The following is a 19,563-nucleotide window of genomic DNA, read 5'->3' as shown; positions in this document are numbered from 1 at the left end:
ATTTGGAAACCATTTAGCATTTTTAATTAGGACTATTATGTAATCATATTTCTGTATTAGAAAGAGAAGTCCTCTGATAGTGGAGGATAGTAGCAGATGCTGTTAGTGCCTGGCCTGTGTCCACTTTCAACTCACCATTTCAGTACATCCTTCAGGAAGCATCAGCAGCTCTCCATGGAAGGCTTTCTCCCAACCTATCCAAAGGGCAGGCCCAAAGTGCCAAAGAGTTAATATCTCCCTTTGCCAATGACAGTGGAGAGTGTGAGGATAAGTACCACAGCCTCTTTTATCCTCGGGTAGATGACCTCCTTTATCCTCTCTGTATGGATTGAGCCCAGCTCAGCTTCATGAATTTGCTGCTAGGTAACAAATTGTTTATTGGTTTATTTCCTTCCATCTCTCATTTTTTCATTACCCTATCAGGGTTTCCAGGATTTGAGATCACCTCCCATATAAACTGCTTTCATTCAAATTCTCATATCAGAATCTGTTGCTGGGAAAACTCAAACTAAGATAGTTGGAAATGGCAGTGGTTTTAGGAAGCTGACTCTAAGAATGAATTCTGGAATCACATCAATTGCTGGTTAGATAGAAGCAAGGACAATGCTGCTAGTAGTAAGTGGAGTAGTGATAATCCCTGGAGTGTTTTGTGTTTTAGCCTAATACAAAGAATCTCTTAAGTGGAGATTTGGGAAGATATGAGGCAAAGGATATAGATTTAATTATGTAACAACTCTAGTACTTGCATCTGAATGATATGAAAACTATAGTTATTAATAAGAACATCAATATTGTTTTGGAATATATATCCATGTATTAAGAATGCAATGAGGAAAACATGCAATCTAAGAGTATAAATCTTATGGTGAATAAAGAGGGAATTTATTTGAGGAGGGGTGCACAAGGGGCTTGTTTTCTTCCTTTGTGTATGTTTCTAATTTTCAATAATAAACAGAAAAACCAGCAAAAGAAAAAAAAGACATATTCACAACAGTACATAAACAAGCTGGAAAGACAAGGGCTAATCCCTACTATTTAGAAATTACTGGTAATCAAGATAAGTTAATTCTCAGGGTCACTCATTTAGTGATAGATCCAAGAACTAGAAAGAATAAAATTCTCAGATCAGAGATTATGGTTGGTTCCTTCACTATACCATGAATATATTAAGGAAAGTCCATTTAAATGGAGAACTTATAGTCTCATAGACATGGTTCTAAGAAAATATCCACCAAGAAGTTATATGTCATCTTAAAAAGTTGTTTATATGGCCATAAATGGGCTATCAATATAGAAACTGTGTTCCTTGGGTATAGTGACTTTTAATTTAAAGAGTTGAGAAGCAGTAAAAAAGGCAAATGCACTGCAAGAAACATTTTTGGAGAGTAAATGTAGCAAGCACTTGCAATGTAGGTATAACCATAGAAATGGTGAAATGAGTATTATTTTAAATTAACTGTATTTACTACATACAATATTTAATCAGCTTAATAACATTTTAGTTGTATTTTTAAAAAGATTTTATTTATTTATTTTAGAGAGATAGTGATCGAGAGGGAGAGGAGAGCACAAGCAGGAGGAAGAGACAGAAGGACAGGGAGAAACAGATTTCCCACTGAGCAGGTTGCTGGATGTAGGACTCCAGGATCATGGCCTGAGATGAAGGCAGACGCTTCACCAACTGAGCCCCCAGGGGACCCTTTAGTTGTATTTTTAAATATATTTTCCTGAAAATTTTGTATCCTGTGATGGGAAATGAAAGATTAATTTACCCAACTCAAAGAGAAAATGATCAGGTCCCTATGTCAGGAAACATTTTGTTTGAATTTATCGCCTCATGATTTGTACATAAAAAAGGAACAGAGAGAAGAAGTTGGATTTAACAACTCTTCCAAAAAATTAAAGTTGGCTCTAGGTAACATTGAAATTAGAAGAAATAAAAGTATTTTAATCAAGATGTCACATGATAAAAGAATAAACCACTCTAATTCATACAGAAGGCTTACAATTTTTATTCATTTCCCCTTTTCAATTAAATTGAACTTGCAGGGGATCCCTGGGTGGCGCAGCGGTTTAGCGCCTGCCTTTGGCCCAGGGCGCGATCCTGGAGACCCGGGATCGAATCCCACGTCAGGCTCCCGGTGCATGGAGCCTGCTTCTCCCTCTGCCTGTGTCTCTGCCTCTCTCTCTCTCTCTCTCTGTGACTATCATAAAAAAAAAAAAATTAAAAAAAAAAAGAAGTAAATTGAACTTGCAGAGTACATAAGGACCAAGCTAAGCAAGGTTATTCCTGATTGATGACATTACCATATTCCACCATTACTAATATTCTTTTAATATTTATATTCCACCCCCTAACTTTCTGGACTGAATCACTGTATAAATAGTTTTGAATTATATGGAAATGAGCAGCACTTTCCTTGAAGCAAATATCAGGTGAACAAATAAAAAAAAAGCAACAATATCTGTCTCTGTAAGGTGACTGGTAGGAAACAAATCCTAAACCATTACTGAAATCCAAGAAAACTGATTACTCTAGTGGTTTGCTTTCCTAAAAGTAGTAGAAATTGTTAGGTCCTATTATCAACATTTCATTAGGATGAAGTTAGAAAGCTACAATGTTACTCACAATTTTTCAAAATTTATAGTCTTTATAGTATTTAGAGCTTGATATAATGGTGTGTATGGATCTTTTACTTGCTTACAGCCTGGAGAGGACTCAAATTAATGGCAAGAAAGAGGATTAAAGACAGTTCATATGTGAAGAATCACAGAAGTTGAACACCACCCCCATGAAAGTATTTGGAAGATAACATCTAATACTGCTCAAATGCAAAGGAGGGTGAATGATTTGATAGTATATAATGAACGCATTGATTTTAACACTGAGCCATGGAAAGCACTTTTAAATCTGGAGTCAAGAAAGATTAATTTCTACTTGCAAAGACACCCTTCCAGTGTAAAGACGAGTCACTAGATTCATCCCACTATGTTTAAAAGTTGCCTCAACTAATACTGGGGTCAGGGACAATAGGCTTGTTTTCTTTTTTTTTAAGATTTTATTTATTTGTTCATGAGAGACACAGAGAGAGAGATCTTGGGACTCTAGGATCACACCCCAGGCTGAAGGCAGGTGTGAGCTACCTTCAGCTACCTGCTGAGCCACCCAGGCGTCCCAATAGGCTTGTTTTTTAATTTTTCAGAACATTTTACAATTGCCTAGTGCTAAATAATACCATAAATCTTAATTATTTTTTCTTTTTAGGCACTGAGCTTCATAACTAGTAAAGTATTTTTTGTCCCAAAACTTTGTACTATAATGTTAAAATATTCCTACAGTATATCAAAAATTAACATGGAATAGAAATAATTCAAATTATAAAGTTAGGTTTATATAGCACCATAAATAATTATTTAAAATTTCTTACATTATAGACATATGTAATTTAGCAGGTTATGTTGGATTTCATTAAATATTTTATCACATGAACATATGATATGAGTAGGAGTATATTTGGTTTATTATACAAGTTGGTCTTTGATCCAGAATTTAAAAATATAGCTACCAATATATAGTTCAATTTCTTTAGCTCAAATATGAAGAAAATTTTAAAAATATTTTCTTGATATAGGTATTGTCATTTAAAATAAGATAATTCTTTTCTGTAGCACTATTCTGCAGGTTATAGAAAGTTTAGGCTCCCAGCTACCCATCCCCATAAACAAGTAGCACTTTCTAGATACTGTGACAACCAAAACACTCCCATGTAGTCAACTTCTTCATAACCTGCCTTTTCTCCATTTAGGAAACAATTTGGCATACTGATTTAGACGATTATGATGCTAATTTTATAAAAGTAAGGGAATAAGTTGCTTCTTCTTGCTGTCTCTCTCTCTCTCTCCCTCTACCTCTATCTCATCTCTCCTTTCTTTTTAGAAACTGTTATTGAAAACATAATAACCAAACATCTTTTTTTCATGATACTTTAGAGCAAAAGAAGTTCTTTTCTATGTATTATCTTATTCAATTATAGTACTATTAAGAAAGCATATATTATATTTTTGTATGTTAGGTTAAAAAAAGAACCTAAGCCTCAGAGAAGTCAAGAAACTCTCTAAGTATATTACTGTAGTGAAATTGAAACTAGCGTCTTGGAAAACTAAAAGGCAACCTACTAAATGGGAGAAGATAATTGCAAATGACATATCTGATAAAGGGTTAGTATCCAAAATATATAAAGAACTGATACAATTCAATAACTAAAAAATAATAATAATAATCCAATTGAAAAATGGATAGAAGGCATGAATAGACATTTCTCCAAAGAAGACATCCAGGTGGCCAACAGACACATGAAAAGATGTTCAACATCACACATCACCAGAGAAATCCAAATCAAAACCACAGTGAGATATCAAGTAACACCTGAGAGAATGGCTAAAATTTAACAACCCCAAAATAACAGTTGTTGGCAAAGATGAGGAGAAAGGGGAACCCTCTTGTTGGTGGGAATGCAAACATGTTCAGCCACTGTAGAAAATGGTATGAAGGTTCCTCAAAACCTTAAAAATAGAGCCACCCTATGATCCAGGAATCCCGCTACTGAGTATTTACCCTCAAAATACAAAAACACTAATTCAAAGGGATACATGCACTCCTATGTTTTTAGCAGCATTATTTACAATAGCCAAATTACAGAAGCAGCCCAAGTGTCCATCAACTGATTTCTATAATAACCAAAGTGCATTCAAAGTACTAAGCTATAAGGGCCTAGATTTGTCAAAGCAAGGAGAGGAAATGGAGAAGAAATAGTTTGAAATTTCTTTTATTGTAAGGAAATCACATGCTTATCCACAATGTTTAAAACAAATCACTTTTTAAATTATTAATGTATCTTACAAGTTCACATGTATAATATTTTATTATTGCAAAGTCAGGCAATAAAATATGGGGTTGTTTTGATGAACATAACATAAAATTGGCATAATGATTGACAATTGTAGTTAGTTTACCATTTTAACTTCACAATATTCCTTTCATTCTGAATTTTATTTCTGTTACACAATCTCAAGAAAAGAAAATTCATATATATAAGGCATTGCTAATTGTATCAGTCATTTCATAGCTTATTGTTAAATTTCAATGTATTCTTTAGCTTATTCAGAATATTGAATAAATAGTAAGAATATGTTTGAATATATGTGTGTTCACATACATATATTAATATATATGAACATACACTCATATATATTAATGGCTAACAACTGAGCATAGTCTTTAATTAGATACCAGCTTAACTTTAAAATAAGTTTCTAATCCAACTAAAATCATTATTTCTTGGTAGAAAAGCTTGATATGTATCTTGCAACTTTATGAGATAACTAAAAATTTCCTTATAAACAGTATGAGGAAGTCTAATTACCACTTACTATTAATAGTTGATAACAATTTCCAAATAGTCAAATTTATCTTACTTTGCTCATATTTCAAAGTCAGATATCAAGCACCCTAAACTCACATTTACGATTAACATGATATGCCATACAATATTATAATAGTAAGGTAGCCTACGTATTTACTTACTTTCTGCAACTGACTTATGACTTCTAGGACCATGAGAATATAGCAATCAGTTATGCCACTTAGTCCCTGGTCTATGAGTATAGAACACATGTGCTTAATAATTGTGTTTATTTGTAAAATATTTTGTGAAGGGATATTAATAGTCTTCAGTTTCTAAAAGGACCAGTTCAGACACATGAATTTTCTAATCAATCATGTTTTTATGAGATGTGCAACCATTATGAACAAAGATAGAATTTTAAAATATCTTCTCTGTGGAGCACCTGGGTGGCTCAGTTGGTTAAGTGTCTGACTTTGGTTCAGGTCATGATCTCAGGGTCCTGGGATTGAACTCCAGGTTGGCCTCCATGCTCAGCAGGGAGTCTGCTTGTCCCTTAGCCCCTCACCTTGTGCTCTTTCTCTTTCTCTCTCAAATAAATGAATAAATAAAATCTTTAAAAAAATAAAATGAAATATCTTCTTTGTTTACTAGTGCTAAAGGAGCAGATACAAATAAGGGAGGAAGAATGAAGTCTCAAAGCATATAAACTATGCTTAAGAAATATTCAATTTTAAAAATGTGTCAATATTTAATATATTAGATAAAAATTCATAATAATTAATAGGACACCATAGACTGTAATCATGCCTTGTAACAAAGTAAATTGCAATACAGATAAAATCTTGACCTTTTGTTCAACTTGTTTATCACTCCAGAATAGAAAAGGAGGATGTCTAGATTAAACTGCTTTCTGCTCCACATGGAGATTACCAAGTGTTTTTCTTTGACTTGAAGTTTAATATGAAACCAACCCAAAATCTTTCATTGCAATTTAAACTTAATGAAAGTTAGACATAAATTGGAGTGGCCAGGTAAAGGAATTAAATATGACTGCATGCTTCTTGAACATGGAAGACTTTCTAGCTGTGGATGCCAGGTTACAGAAGCATAAACAAGCATGAATGCATTCAGATGAAAGGCATGATGATGAAGAATCTAGAAATCTGATTATTATTGCCAAATAATTGTGTCAGGTACACTAGGAGATGGAGTGATGAGCACTTCTGCATCCAAAAAGGTAGATCACTGAGGACTAAATTGTGAGGCAAAGTTGTCAGGATTTCCTACATGGAATAATCTAGAAGGGATAAAAATAAAGCAGAATGTGATATGTTCCCAAATATATATTGAACACTATGGAGGTTCAGGGAAAGAAAAATGATCATGATCATTTAGAACCATAGGAAAAGATTTTTTTGGTTTCGCCATTCAGTCATTGATTAAGCTCATCCTAAGAGGTTCTGATTATAGTGGGGGCAGGCATCAAGAAGTTGAAAACATTGATAGTAAATTCCACTCTGCATAGGATGTAAGATGATGCAGGATATCTTTGTTCCAGTAGTACAAGATAAATCCAAATAAAACAAAAAATGTTCTAAAGGACATTCAGAGAGTAGTGGAGGCACTCCAGCCTAAATGAGCTGATTTCTAGAGAAAAGAGCCCTACAAATAAGGATGAGACAAGGATGCTATCTGAGGGCAAATGTTGGGTTTGGCTATCAAGCTATTGGCCAAGGTGTTAGCAGCCAGGACAAAACACAGGCTGAAAGACTTGCAAATACAATGGTAATTCACTCAGCCTAATAGTTCCCCTCACTCCAGTTTTCCTGGGAAAATGACAACCAAGGCAGGACTGAAAAGCAGGGAGAATTTGCACCATTTTAGAGTCTTGTGGTGCCTGTGAACCAGAGGTCTTTGTACCAATGAATCCAATGTTGAACCATGACTCAACCTCCTCCTGGCTCAAATATGAAGATCAAGAAGTCAGTCTGCATGCCTTCTCACTCTGATATCTGATATAATGTATCTGTACTCACTCCATAATCTCATTTCCATGCATCCATTCTGCATTCTGACCACTGCCTTCTTTCTTTCCAACTCCTTCCATCTTCTAAACTAACCTCTAATATTCAATTGCATGGAACCATCAATCAACTGACCTTCATATTTTCCCTGTCTTTCATTCCTTCAATTATTACTTTCAACCTTACCCAGCCTAGCTTGCCCTCACATATACTCAATTTCCTTGTCTTTTCTCTTTTCATCTTACTTGCCTGATAAAACCCAACTAAATATAATTCTCTATTTTATATCTGCACCTAAGCAACTAAACTTGAATGGAAAAACACATAAAAGTGCTAAAAGAATCTCATTGTAAATGCATGAGTCCTAACAGAATCATAGCATATTTCCCTAATGCATTTATTCTCCTCCTTTTTTAAGTAACTATTTCATACCTTACCTCTTCACAAAGTAGGAACCTTTCCCTTCTCCTTATTTACCTTCAGTTCATGACCTTTCTTATTTGTTGATGATACAAAACAAAACTGATAAAAGACTCTACTCTTACCATCACATCTACCAATTTACTTTTGTCTAGGTTTATTTCTTCCCTTCCCTCCTATTGCTATCAAAGAAAGAATGGTTACTGGTGCTATCCAAGGCTAACCCTTACAGTTGTGAATTGGATCCCATCTGCTCTTCCTACTCAAAGACACAATTCTCTTTCTCCTCTTTTTTCTGAGTTTCCCTCTCTTGTGGGTATTTCTCAGCAGCACATGAATAGGCTGTACTGTTCCCTGTTCCAAATAAAACTTCAACTTCATATACTTGTATAGCTTTCTCTCTTTTTTTGAGCCTCTTTACATTAAAATCTTCACATCTTAGTGACATTTTTTCTTGGCCCCCATTTTGTGAATTTCAATAATCAATCACAATCGTTATTGTGCTTCACCAGCTAACAGTATCTGACACAACTGTTCACTCTTTCTTAGTTCAAATCTTTCCTTCATTTGGTTTCTGGTACAATACTCTTTCTTGGGTTTCCTTTGATCACACAAGTGTTCTCTTATTTTCTGTTGCTATTTCCTCTTCCTCTAATTTATTCCCAATGACTGGAAAGCTCCAGGGCTTAGTCTTTAGACCTCCTCTCTTCTGCATCTTTACCTAGTCCCTCATTGTCACATCAAACCCATGGCTTCAAATAACATCTATATGTTGATAACTACCAAATTTATAATTCAGTATGGACTTTTCACTAAAACTCTAATATCAAATTGTGTTATTTCCCTTTGCATATCTCACAGGTACTTCGAAAGTAACTGTTGGGCCGGTGGGATCAAGGGGGATCGGGAGGCGATTGGGGCATCTTGTCACCCTGCTTGGGACTTTCCCGCCACTAGGAGACCGCCCAAGGACACATCATCATGGGAAAACAGGACCTATGCAGGAACAGAAACTGAACCTTACCTAACCCCATACCATATATAGACATAAGCAGCTATTACTCTATACCGGCACCATCCTACCCTTCCCTATAAAAGCCTACCTGTATTATCCCCGCGCGTGACTTGCCTGGTCTCCCTCCCTTGCAGGCCCTGGAACCTCCCCTGAGAGCGCTTCCATTAAAAGCTTGCCTCGACCCACCTTTGCCTGGCCTATTTCATTTCACTACCAACCGGATCAAACCCTACAGTAACATGCCCAAATCTATACTCCTGATTTTTGCCAATGCTCTTCTCCTCTAGTCTTTCTCATCTCAGTTAATGATAATTCCATCATTCAATTGATCAGATTCTAAAGCCTGGAATCAGCTTTGACCATCTCTAATGCTGTTCCCACAGATATCCATATTTTACTCCCTTACTACTGTTCACTGCTCAACTTCCATGTAAGAAAAGCCTTTTATGATTTCCCTAGATTTTCGCCTTCATTCGCTCCCTCCCATTACCCAATTTCTTTTTCTTCACAGCACTTACCACTACCTGGTATATTATATATCGTATCTTTAATAATTTATTTTCTGTCTCTCCCCTTACCATGCAAGATGTAGCCAGACAGACAAAGACAGGGGTTTTGTCCTTCTAAGTTCAATATTATAGCTGCAGGTTTAAAATAGTTACCTGACATATACTTAGGGGCTTAAATTTTTTTTTTTTGAACAAAGAAGTATTTTAATGAGCACAGAATTTTGTTTGTTTTAGAAATTTGTAAAAAAAAAATTAAGATTTATTTATTTATTTGAGAGAGTGAACGAGCAGGAGTGGCGGCCGGGGGTGCAGAGGAAGAGGGAGAGAAAGGATTTCAAGCAGACTCTCCACTGAGCGCAGAGCCTGATATGGGGCTTGATCTCACAACCCTGATTGAGACCACGACCTGAGCAGAAATCAAGAGTTGGACACAACTGATTGAGTCATCCAGGTGCCCTTGTAAAAAAGTTTTTTTAAACTAATCTTCAAAAATAAATAAATAAACAAACAAACAAACAAACAAACAAATTTTCCTTCACCTATACTTTGATGACCCTAAGGATTGTTAGTGTTTATTTTGTTAAAAGCAGGGGTTTTTTTCTATTGCTCTCACTCTCCAGAATTAAGTTTCTGTATTTTCCTTTTGAATTACACTCTATAAAAAAGTAGATATGTGGTTAATAGAGGTAAGAGAGAAATATTCTAGAGATATTCTTATCCCTTAACTCTTTCAAAATGAGAGACTACATTAATTTACATACCGTCTGAATATGAAAAGGCCTAGAGGTGGTGAGAAGATAATTAAAACCTAGATCTGACAGGCTTGTAGAGGAACAAAGCAATTCTTGTTAAATTACTATATCATTGTAGTCTAGAGGGGTTACAGATCTTGATATGATTATTAATATACACACATTTGATTTGTTTAAGCAATTACATTGTTTAATGGATGAAAGGCAATATATTTTCTGTGAAAAGTTCACCTAGCAGACTTCTAATTTTAACAGTCATAGAATCGTCTATGAAAGTAAAGATTAAGGCAAACATGTCCAAAGTAATATATGAAAAGAATCCCACAAGAAATAACCATATACAAAGTAATAAACTCTCAATATATCTAAATTTATGTGCAAAAATTAATTATTGAGTTCATTTTCATAAAAATCTTATTGCCATTTTGTTCTTTTGAGTATCAGTATAATTATGGATACTATTCATCAGTAGCGTTTGTCTCTTATTTTCAATCCTTTAAAAAAATCTTAGCATTATATATAGGAAGTATTTTAGGATATACATAAATCATTGGTTCTACAATTAGTATGCAAAGAATAATATTATCGCAAACAATTTTTCTGGATAGCGAAAATGATTGTATTCCTTTCCTGTTGATATTAGAAAAGTACTCTTGAAACACTGATGAGGAAAAGTGCTAACTACAAATGTCTTTGCAAAAGACACTCAGTATGAGTCCATTTAGACTTAGAGGTATCACGGACATTTGCATTGATTTATAGTATGTAAAAAAAAGTATGAGAACTTATTTCGATGTTGATTATAAGGAAACATTTGTTTTAAATAAGATAAAAATTTTAATATAACTTAACTATAATTAGAAAAGAATTTTCTAATTTTCAAGCAGATATAAGAAAACAAAAGACAACACAGAGCATTCATAAGAACAGAACTTAAAAATTCCGAGTTTTCATTTCTGATTTATTCCTAACTGTATAATGTTGATGCCTTTTCCTTGCAGTGCTTGTAGATTTCTTTGGAGCATCAGTTTCACTCAGTAGTCAATTTATAATGAAGATTATGTAAAGTGTGACAGATTAAAATCAGGCCAAATGTTAATGCTGGGTAAAAAGGCCAAAATAAATATAAAAATTCATGTCTGGAAGGCATGATAGTGTGATTTACTTAGTAATGGAGAGAAGTAAACGATGAAAAAGAAAAACAGCTATAAAAATAATGAATGTTTTACTGAAAACATAAGGTGTTTTCTCCTCCCAGTCTCATACCACAGAAACAAGCGGACTCTCAATGAGAATGAATCGCATTCCACTTTAGACTGATGAACAATACAATTCTTTATGCAGCACACAATCAAGCTGTGGAATTCAATTCTTCAATATATCATTGTGGTAAATAGTTTAGCAAAATTCAGGAAAGCATTAAATGTTGCCATGAATAAGAATGACATTTACAGCCACGCTAAGTAGGTCACTAAGTTTAAAGGGCTCTCAGCCCCCCAGCAACAGGGCATAGGAGAATTTGTGCGAAGGTCAGAAAGTAATGTTTTGTCTTCTGACATTATTTATATCACTCGTGCATTATGGGATGCTTAGGCTTTTTCTCAAAGCTGGGAATTAAGGGCATCTACTTGAATCTAAAGAAAATAAAAACTACTTAATTTGCTTCAAAATATAAATATTGTCTTGATATAAATTATTGATTATTGATGATTGCCATAATTCTACAAGATACAACAAATAAAATATTCTCCCTACAAAGGAGTAAAGAAATGGGAAAATTTGGCATACATGGGATAGCTGAAAAACAATATATTTTGGATGAAATAAAAATGTTTCCTTTTAAAACATAGCAAAGTTAAATCATCAAAAAAGTAAACTTGACTTTATTACATAATTTTATGAGTGATTTGTATCTTGATCTGTTAAACTGAGGACTGGAGTGTTCAATGATTAAATTTGCAACTCTCATACACTGAGACTATAAAAGAATCATCTTAACAACATTACGTATAAAACTCAAACTGTAGCTAACTCAAACTTCAAATCAAGAGTCATGGAAAAACATTATTATACGTTTTATAAAGAAAACTATACAACAATGAAAATGGATAGGACAACTGCATGAAGTAACACAGACATATCTAAAAAATACAATATTAAGGCACTATCCTGCCTAAAAAAATGTTTGTTTAGCATTGTAATAATTACAGAAAATAATTCATCATCAGCAAAAGCTATGGTGCTCTAAAAATTACTTTGAGTGTATGGAGATCCAAAAGTTCTAAGTGTTTTTGACGAGGTAGTTCACTAAATGGTGGAGGAATGTATTATCTCCTGTGAGAACATCAACAGGAGAAAAGTTCATTGTTCTTTGAGAAGCCTAATCAGTCAGTCACCCAGGTTAGAGTGCTCTGGAAACTAACTTGGTATTATTTATTATTATTTAAGTATCTTTGGCAACAGTTGTTTGAAAACAGTGAAATAGCTGCTTTTCCCCCACTCTTCTTACTCTTGAATTCACACTGTTCCTCAAACATGACAGTTATCTCTGTATAAATGGAAAACTTATGCACACTACAGACTGAAAACAAAATTATTTAAATATTACCCATTTAAAATGTGACAGCTCTAATTGTGTATTGATAGAGTTTCAATAATTGAGTCAATACAAGACCCAATTTCAACAGATTCAATTTGTGATGTTTATGCTTGTCCTCCACCACCACAGCTCCATCTCTGTCTGTCAGGTTGCTGCCTGCAGACTTCATCACCTGGGCTACCTAGCCCTCTATGTTCTTGTAGGGTTTGGCTAATGGAAGGCCCCAGCAAGAAATCGCCCCAGTGCAAGAGGAGAGAGATTTTTTTTTTCTACTGACCATTCCTTGCCACTGTCCTAACTCACTGTGAACCAGTCCCTATGGTTTCATGCAGAACTCTTTATGACCAGAAAACAGAAGAGGAAAAACACAGAGGTCTAGTCTAAAGATGGGTCTGCAGGAAATGATGGCACCATACAGAAGTGAAAGTTGCTGCATTTGCTAAGTGGCAAAGTGGTAGCATATGCAAGTTATTTTCCACTGCCAATCCCAAACACACACAGATACTTAACCTGCCCTTTTCTGCCCTGATTAGTGTCTGGAGAGGCTGAGCCCTGTTGACTGAATCTTGCAGGCTCTCTTCCCAGCTGCATCTTGAATGGATGCAGGCAATGAGAGGCATGATCTCAATGAGTGATCACAAAATGGGACTAGAAAGAGGTAGGACATTTTTTTTTCCTACTCTATGCTGACTCTGGTGCTACAGTTTTGCTTTCTCCTCCACAATCAGTTTCCACTGAGTGGGCTTCTCCTTGGTACTAGGTCTCTCCGGGATCCAGTAACACTATTTCCTTCCCTTTCCACTCCAGGCTTTGGAGTGATAAAAACCTTCCTTGAGTGATAAAAGCTTTCCTCCGTTGCTAGTCTGTGGCTGCTATCTCCATCCCTTGCTTGTTCTTTTAAATCTTTTCACACCTCCGTAAGGAGACTTTTATCTAATAATGTCTCTTCATTTGAACCACATGAAATAGATTCCATTTCCTCCAGGAAACTGATACAGATTTCACTCATACAAAATCTGCAAAGTTTCAGGCATATGAGCAACGCATTAATTTTTAATGTAAAGCATTGATAATGCAGTGACACTACTACTGCTAATAGTAATAAAAAGTTTGTCTGGAAGTTTTGAGGTTTGATTCTCACAGTCACAAATACAAGTAGTGCGAGAAGCTCTTGCCCACAGGCTTTGGAGCACTGGCATAGAGCCAGGTAACTACCATAGTTAGTGATTACAACAATGGCCATCATATCTATATTTTGATGCTCAAAAAATTTATACCATTCAATGAGTTAGCTTGCATGAAGATAGGGTATTAAAAATATAACAAGATAAAGGGAAAAACCAACAAAGATAATAGTATTAACTAAAATTGGGTGGTACAATAGAGAATAGGAAGGAAGTGGAGAGAAAAAAACACAAGAGAATAATATCACTGTCCACAATAGGAAATACTAGACATTTATAAACAGAGGACTAAAGGTAATTATATAAATGTATGGTTATAAAGCTAACTTCTGAAACAAAAACAGAAATGTTCCTAAATATCATATGATTCTATTAAGAGACAAAATTCAAATACAACAGAGCAAATTTTATTTCCAAGAGATTTTCTCTCTTTTTCTGATTCTAACATTTTGTATCAGAATTTTGGAAGTATGAAAAAGCATAAAAATTATCTCTTACAATCTCATTTCTTAGAAATCATGCTAAAATGATGTATATTTTCTTTATTGTTTTTGTAATATACTTATATATACACACACTAACACACATATAACAAATTTAAGATCTTGCTGTGTACACCATTTCATGACTTATTTTTTTCACTTAAATTTTTATTTTGAACACTTCCCATGTCATTAAATATTCCTAATGGCAGAATATGCTTCTTAATGGTTGTATGAAATCTCATCAAACAGATTTAACACACTGTCTTTTTAAAGTGTTAATTTATTATTGGATACTGAGTTATTTCCACTTTTGAAAATCTGATGATTGGATTAAGAATCTCAACCGTGCGCATATCCTTAGTAAAAGTAACAATTTTTTAATCTCATTTTTTGAGTTATTTAAAAATTTTTAATAAAATTTAAAATTATAGAAAAATACAAGAAGCCCATATTCTTACTATACAAAATTAACCACTAATTATGATTTCTCATGTTTACTTTGTCTGTTTTTGAATGTAATAAGACAATCAATTTATAGAAAAATTTCATTAAATCATTATATCCTGCCCATTTCTCTTTAGATTTCACCAATTAAGTCTGTTTATTCATTCATTTAAAAAATGTATTGAGGCACTGCCAGGCTCTGTCTCTGGTGCTGGAGACATGGAAATATACAACATATCAAACACGTGCTCTCATAGAACTGATTATATTCCAGCAGTAGGCTGGGGTGGGGGGAGTTGTATAGAGAAAATAAAAATATAAAAATAAAATACATAAAATGTCAGATCACCATAATTGCTTAAAAGATAATACAGCAAATGATAGGAAACATTAAAAGGATCTAATTTATTTTCAAAATTTGTTTCAACTATGAATAACTTCGAACTTATGGGAGGATTTCCTATGATCTCAGGAACTTACACACATTTATGTGGAATCAACATGCTATTATCTAGCACAACCATTTTTGACGGTGTTCTTGAGCTACTGCCTAGCTGTGGTGACATGCCTGTCCTCAGTAGCTAAGAGCAGAACATAGTTAGTTGAGACTATCCCATGTCTTAGCCCTCCTCCTGGATCACCTTGGCTTTGATGCCTTGATTCCTTAGCAGGCTCTCCAGCCTCTGCACTATCATTTCTTGTGGGTTTTGTGCTTCTAAGGAGGATAAGTGGAATTATTATTATTATTATTATTATTATTATTATTGGTTTTCCCTATTATCGTGTATTTACCTCAAGCTGTTTCGTGGATCACTATATATTTTCTTTTTTTTAAAATTTTTATTTATTTATGATAGTCACACACAGAGAGAGAGAGAGGCAGAGACATAGGCAGAGGGAGAAGCAGGCTCCATGCACCGGGAGCCCGACGTGGGACTCGATCCCGAGTCTCCAGGATCGTGCCCTGGGCCAAAGGCAGGCGCCAAACCGCTGCGCCACCCAGGGATCCCTATTTTCTTATGTAAGCTTTCCATTTAAAAATGTCCTTTCTGGGGTTACAGGGTGAAAAAAATAAAAAATATACTTTCTTAGGAGCAAAAAAAATTGACAAATATAATTCTATATATTTAAGGTAGGTAACATGATGAGTTGATATGCATATACAGTGGAGAATGATTACAAAGATCAAATAATTATCACATCCATAACCTCACATAGTTAACACAGTTAACTCTTTTGTGTGTGGTGAGAATGCTTACAACTCCTGTCAACACTTTCTAAGTATACAATACAGTATTATTAACTATAGTCAACATGCTGTAAGAACATTATGATCCTCAGAGCTTATACTAATCATAACTAACAATTTGCACCCTTTAACTTATGTCACCTCACTTCCCTCTACCCCCTAGCCCTGTTATGATGGCTATTATCAAAAAAGGAAGAGATAACAAATGTTGCCGAGGACGCAGAGAAAAGGGAACCCTTGTATACTGCTGATGGGAATGTAAAATGGTATAGCTAATACAGAAAACAGTATAGCACAAAAAATTAAAGATGGAACGACCATATATATAATCCAGCCATCTCACTCCTAGGAATACATCCATACATCCAAAGGAATTGAAATCAGTATCTTGAAGAGGTATCTGCATACCCATGTTCATTGCAGCAGTATTCACACATATAATACAAGAGGGAAGAGGGCTAAGAGGGATTTTAAATAGAGTTGGCAAGAAAGGCAATTGGTGAAGGACAAATGTTATGACAGTCAAATATCTGAAAAAAAAGGGAAAATGAGTCCTATGGGTATCTGGGCAAAGGGACTGGGTTAGAAGGAGAAGGGAGAGGACATGAGGTACAATAACATTGAGTTAAGAATGTGTCTGATTTTGTTTCTCCTGCCTTCATAGATGTATCCTGCAAGAAGTTGCTATGCCCAAGTTCAAAAAGGGTGTTGCCTGTGTGCTCCTCTAGGATTTTGATGGAAAATCACATTTAGATCATTTAGATCTTTCATCCATTTTGAGTTTATCTTTGTGTATGGTGTAAGAGAATGGTCTAGTTTCATTCTTCTGCATGTGGATGTCCAATTTTCCCAGCACCATTTATTGAAGAGACTGTCTTTTTTCCAGTGGGTAGTCTTTCCTGCTTTGTCGAATATTAGTTGACCATAAAGTTGAGGGCCCACTTCTGGGTTCTCTATTCTGTTCCATTGATCTATGTGTCTGTTTTTGTGCCAGTACCACACCATCTTAATGACCACAGCTTTGTAGTACAACCTGAAATCTGGCATTGTGATGCCCCCAGCTATGGTTGTCTTTTTTAATATTCCCCTGGCTATTCAGGGTCTTTTCCAATTCCATACAAATCTTAAGATGATTTGTTAAAACTCTCTGAAGAAAGTCCATGGTATTTTGATAGAGATTGCATTAAATGAGTAAATTGCCCTGGGTAGCATTGACATTTTCACAATATTAATTCTGCCAATCCACGAGCATGGAATATTTTTCCATCTCTTTGTGTCTTCCTCAATTTCTTTCAGAAGTATTCTGTAGTTTTAGGGTATAGATCCTTTACCTCTTCGATTAGGTTTATTCCTAGGTATCTTATGCTTTTGGGTGCAATTGTAAATGGGATTGACTCCTTTCAAATTTCTCTTTCTTCAGTCTCATTGTTAGTGTATAGAAATGCCACTGCCTTCTGGGCATTGATTTTGTATCCTGCCACACTGCCGAATTGCTGTATGAGTTCTAGCAATCTTGGGGTGGAGTCTTTTGGGTTTTCTATGTACAGTATCATGCCATCTGTGAAGAGAGAGTTTGACTTCTTCTTTGCCAATTTGAATGCCTTTTATTTCTTTTTGTTGTCTGATTGCTGAGGCTAGGACTGAAGGCAAGAGAAACAAAAGCAAAAATGAATTATTGGGATTTCATCAAGATAAAAAGCTTCTGCACAGCAAAAGAAACAGTCAACCAAACTAAAAGACAACCTACAGAATGGGAGAAGATACTTGCAAATGACCTATCAGAGAAAGGGCTAGTATCCAAGATCTATAAAGAACTTATTAAACTCAGCAGCAAAGAAACAAACAATCCAATCATGAAATGGGCAAAAGACATGAACAGAAATTTCACAGAGGAAGACATAGACATGGCCAACAAGCACATGAGAAAATGCTCTGCATCACTTGCCATCAGGGAAATACAAATCAAAACCACAATGAGATACCACCTCACACCAGTGAGAATGGGGAAAATTAAGAAGACAGGAAACAACAAATGTTGGAGAGGATGCGGAGAAAGGGGAACCCTCTTGCACTGTTGGTGGGAATGTGAACTGGTGCAGCCACTCTGGAAAACTGTGTGGAGGTTCCTCAAAGACTTAAAAATAGATCTGCCCTACGACCCAGCAATTGCACTGCTGGGGATTTACCCCAAAGATACAGATGCAGTGAAACGCCGGGACACCTGCACCCCGATGTTTATAGCAGCAATGTCCACAGTAGCCAAACTGTGGAAGGAGCCTCAGTGCCCATTTAAAGATGAATGGATAAAGAAGATGTGGTCTATGTATACAATGGAATATTACTCTGCCATTAGAAAGGACAAATACCCACCATTTGCTTCGACGTGGATGGAACTGGAGGGTATTATGCTGAGTGAAATAAGTCAATCAGAAAACATTATATGGTCTCATTCATTTGGGGAATATAAAAATTAGTGAAAGGGAATAAAGGGGAAAGGAGAAAAATGAGTGGGAAATATCAGGGAGGGAGACAGAACATGAGAGACTCCTAACTCTGGGAAGCAAACAAGGGGTGGTGGAAGGGGAGGTGGGTGGGGGTGGGGGTGACTGGGTGACGGGCACTGAGGTGGGCACTTGATGGGATGAGCACTGGGTGTTATTCTATATGTTGGCAAATTGAACACCAATAAAAATAAGTTTATAAATAAAAAATAAAAGCAAAAAAAAAAAAAGAAAGGGAATAAAGGGAAAGGAGAGAGGATGAGTGAAAATATCAGTGAGGATGACAAAACACGAGAGACACCTAACTCTGGGAAACGAACAAGGGGTAGTGGAAGGAGAGGTTGGGGGTTTGGGATGACTGGATGATGCGCACTGAGGGGGGCACTTGGCAGGATGAGTACTTGGCGGGATGAGTACTGGGTGTTATGCTAAATGTTGGCAAATTGAACTCCAATAAAAAAGAATTTTAAAAATGTGTCTGAGGTGAATGCCGGTATGCCTGGAATAGAGAGTGTTGGGGGAATGGTAGTAGGAAATGAAGTCAGACAGGTACCAGGGAGCCACATAAGAAAGGGCCAAAATGTCGTTGGACTCTGGCTTTTACTGTGAAAGTTTTGAGCAGAGGCATGGCAAGGAAATTAATATATGAATTCGTAGTTTGGAAGAGAGGCTTGTTTTTTTTTTTTTTTGTCTTTAAAATAATGACCCACATTTTGTCTGTTTTTTCAAATATACTTGTTATATAAAATTTAAATAAGCCTTTCTTAATATGAAGTTATAAAAAGTACTCTCATATTTTTTTCATCTAATTGTTTTAAGTAAGTATTTAAAATTTTTTATCCACCTAGAATATGTGTCCTTTTAATCCATCTAGAATGTATGTCCTAAATGGAAAGCCAGCTTTTCCAACTTTATTGAGTAGTGTTTGCTTTCTATGGTGTTTATGATGCCACCTCTGCAACACATCAAATGTCAA

The 19,563-nt window shown here is 35.4% G+C and overlaps 1 long non-coding RNA gene across 1 annotated transcript; it reads left to right on the top strand.

The window, feature by feature from the left end:
* Positions 1-13,228: 13,228 nt before the first annotated feature.
* LOC140627628 (uncharacterized) lies at positions 13,229-19,062 on the top strand. The gene is made up of 2 exons (XR_012026279.1): positions 13,229-13,382; positions 17,725-19,062. It is a non-coding gene; the product is annotated as an uncharacterized lncRNA (long non-coding RNA).
* The last annotated feature ends 501 nt before the right edge of the window (positions 19,063-19,563 follow it).

The sequence above is a fragment of the Canis lupus genome, chromosome X, assembly GCF_048164855.1.
Source record: "Canis lupus baileyi chromosome X, mCanLup2.hap1, whole genome shotgun sequence".
NCBI lineage: Eukaryota > Metazoa > Chordata > Mammalia > Carnivora > Canidae > Canis > Canis lupus.
This window is presented reverse-complemented; position numbering and strand designations above follow the sequence as displayed.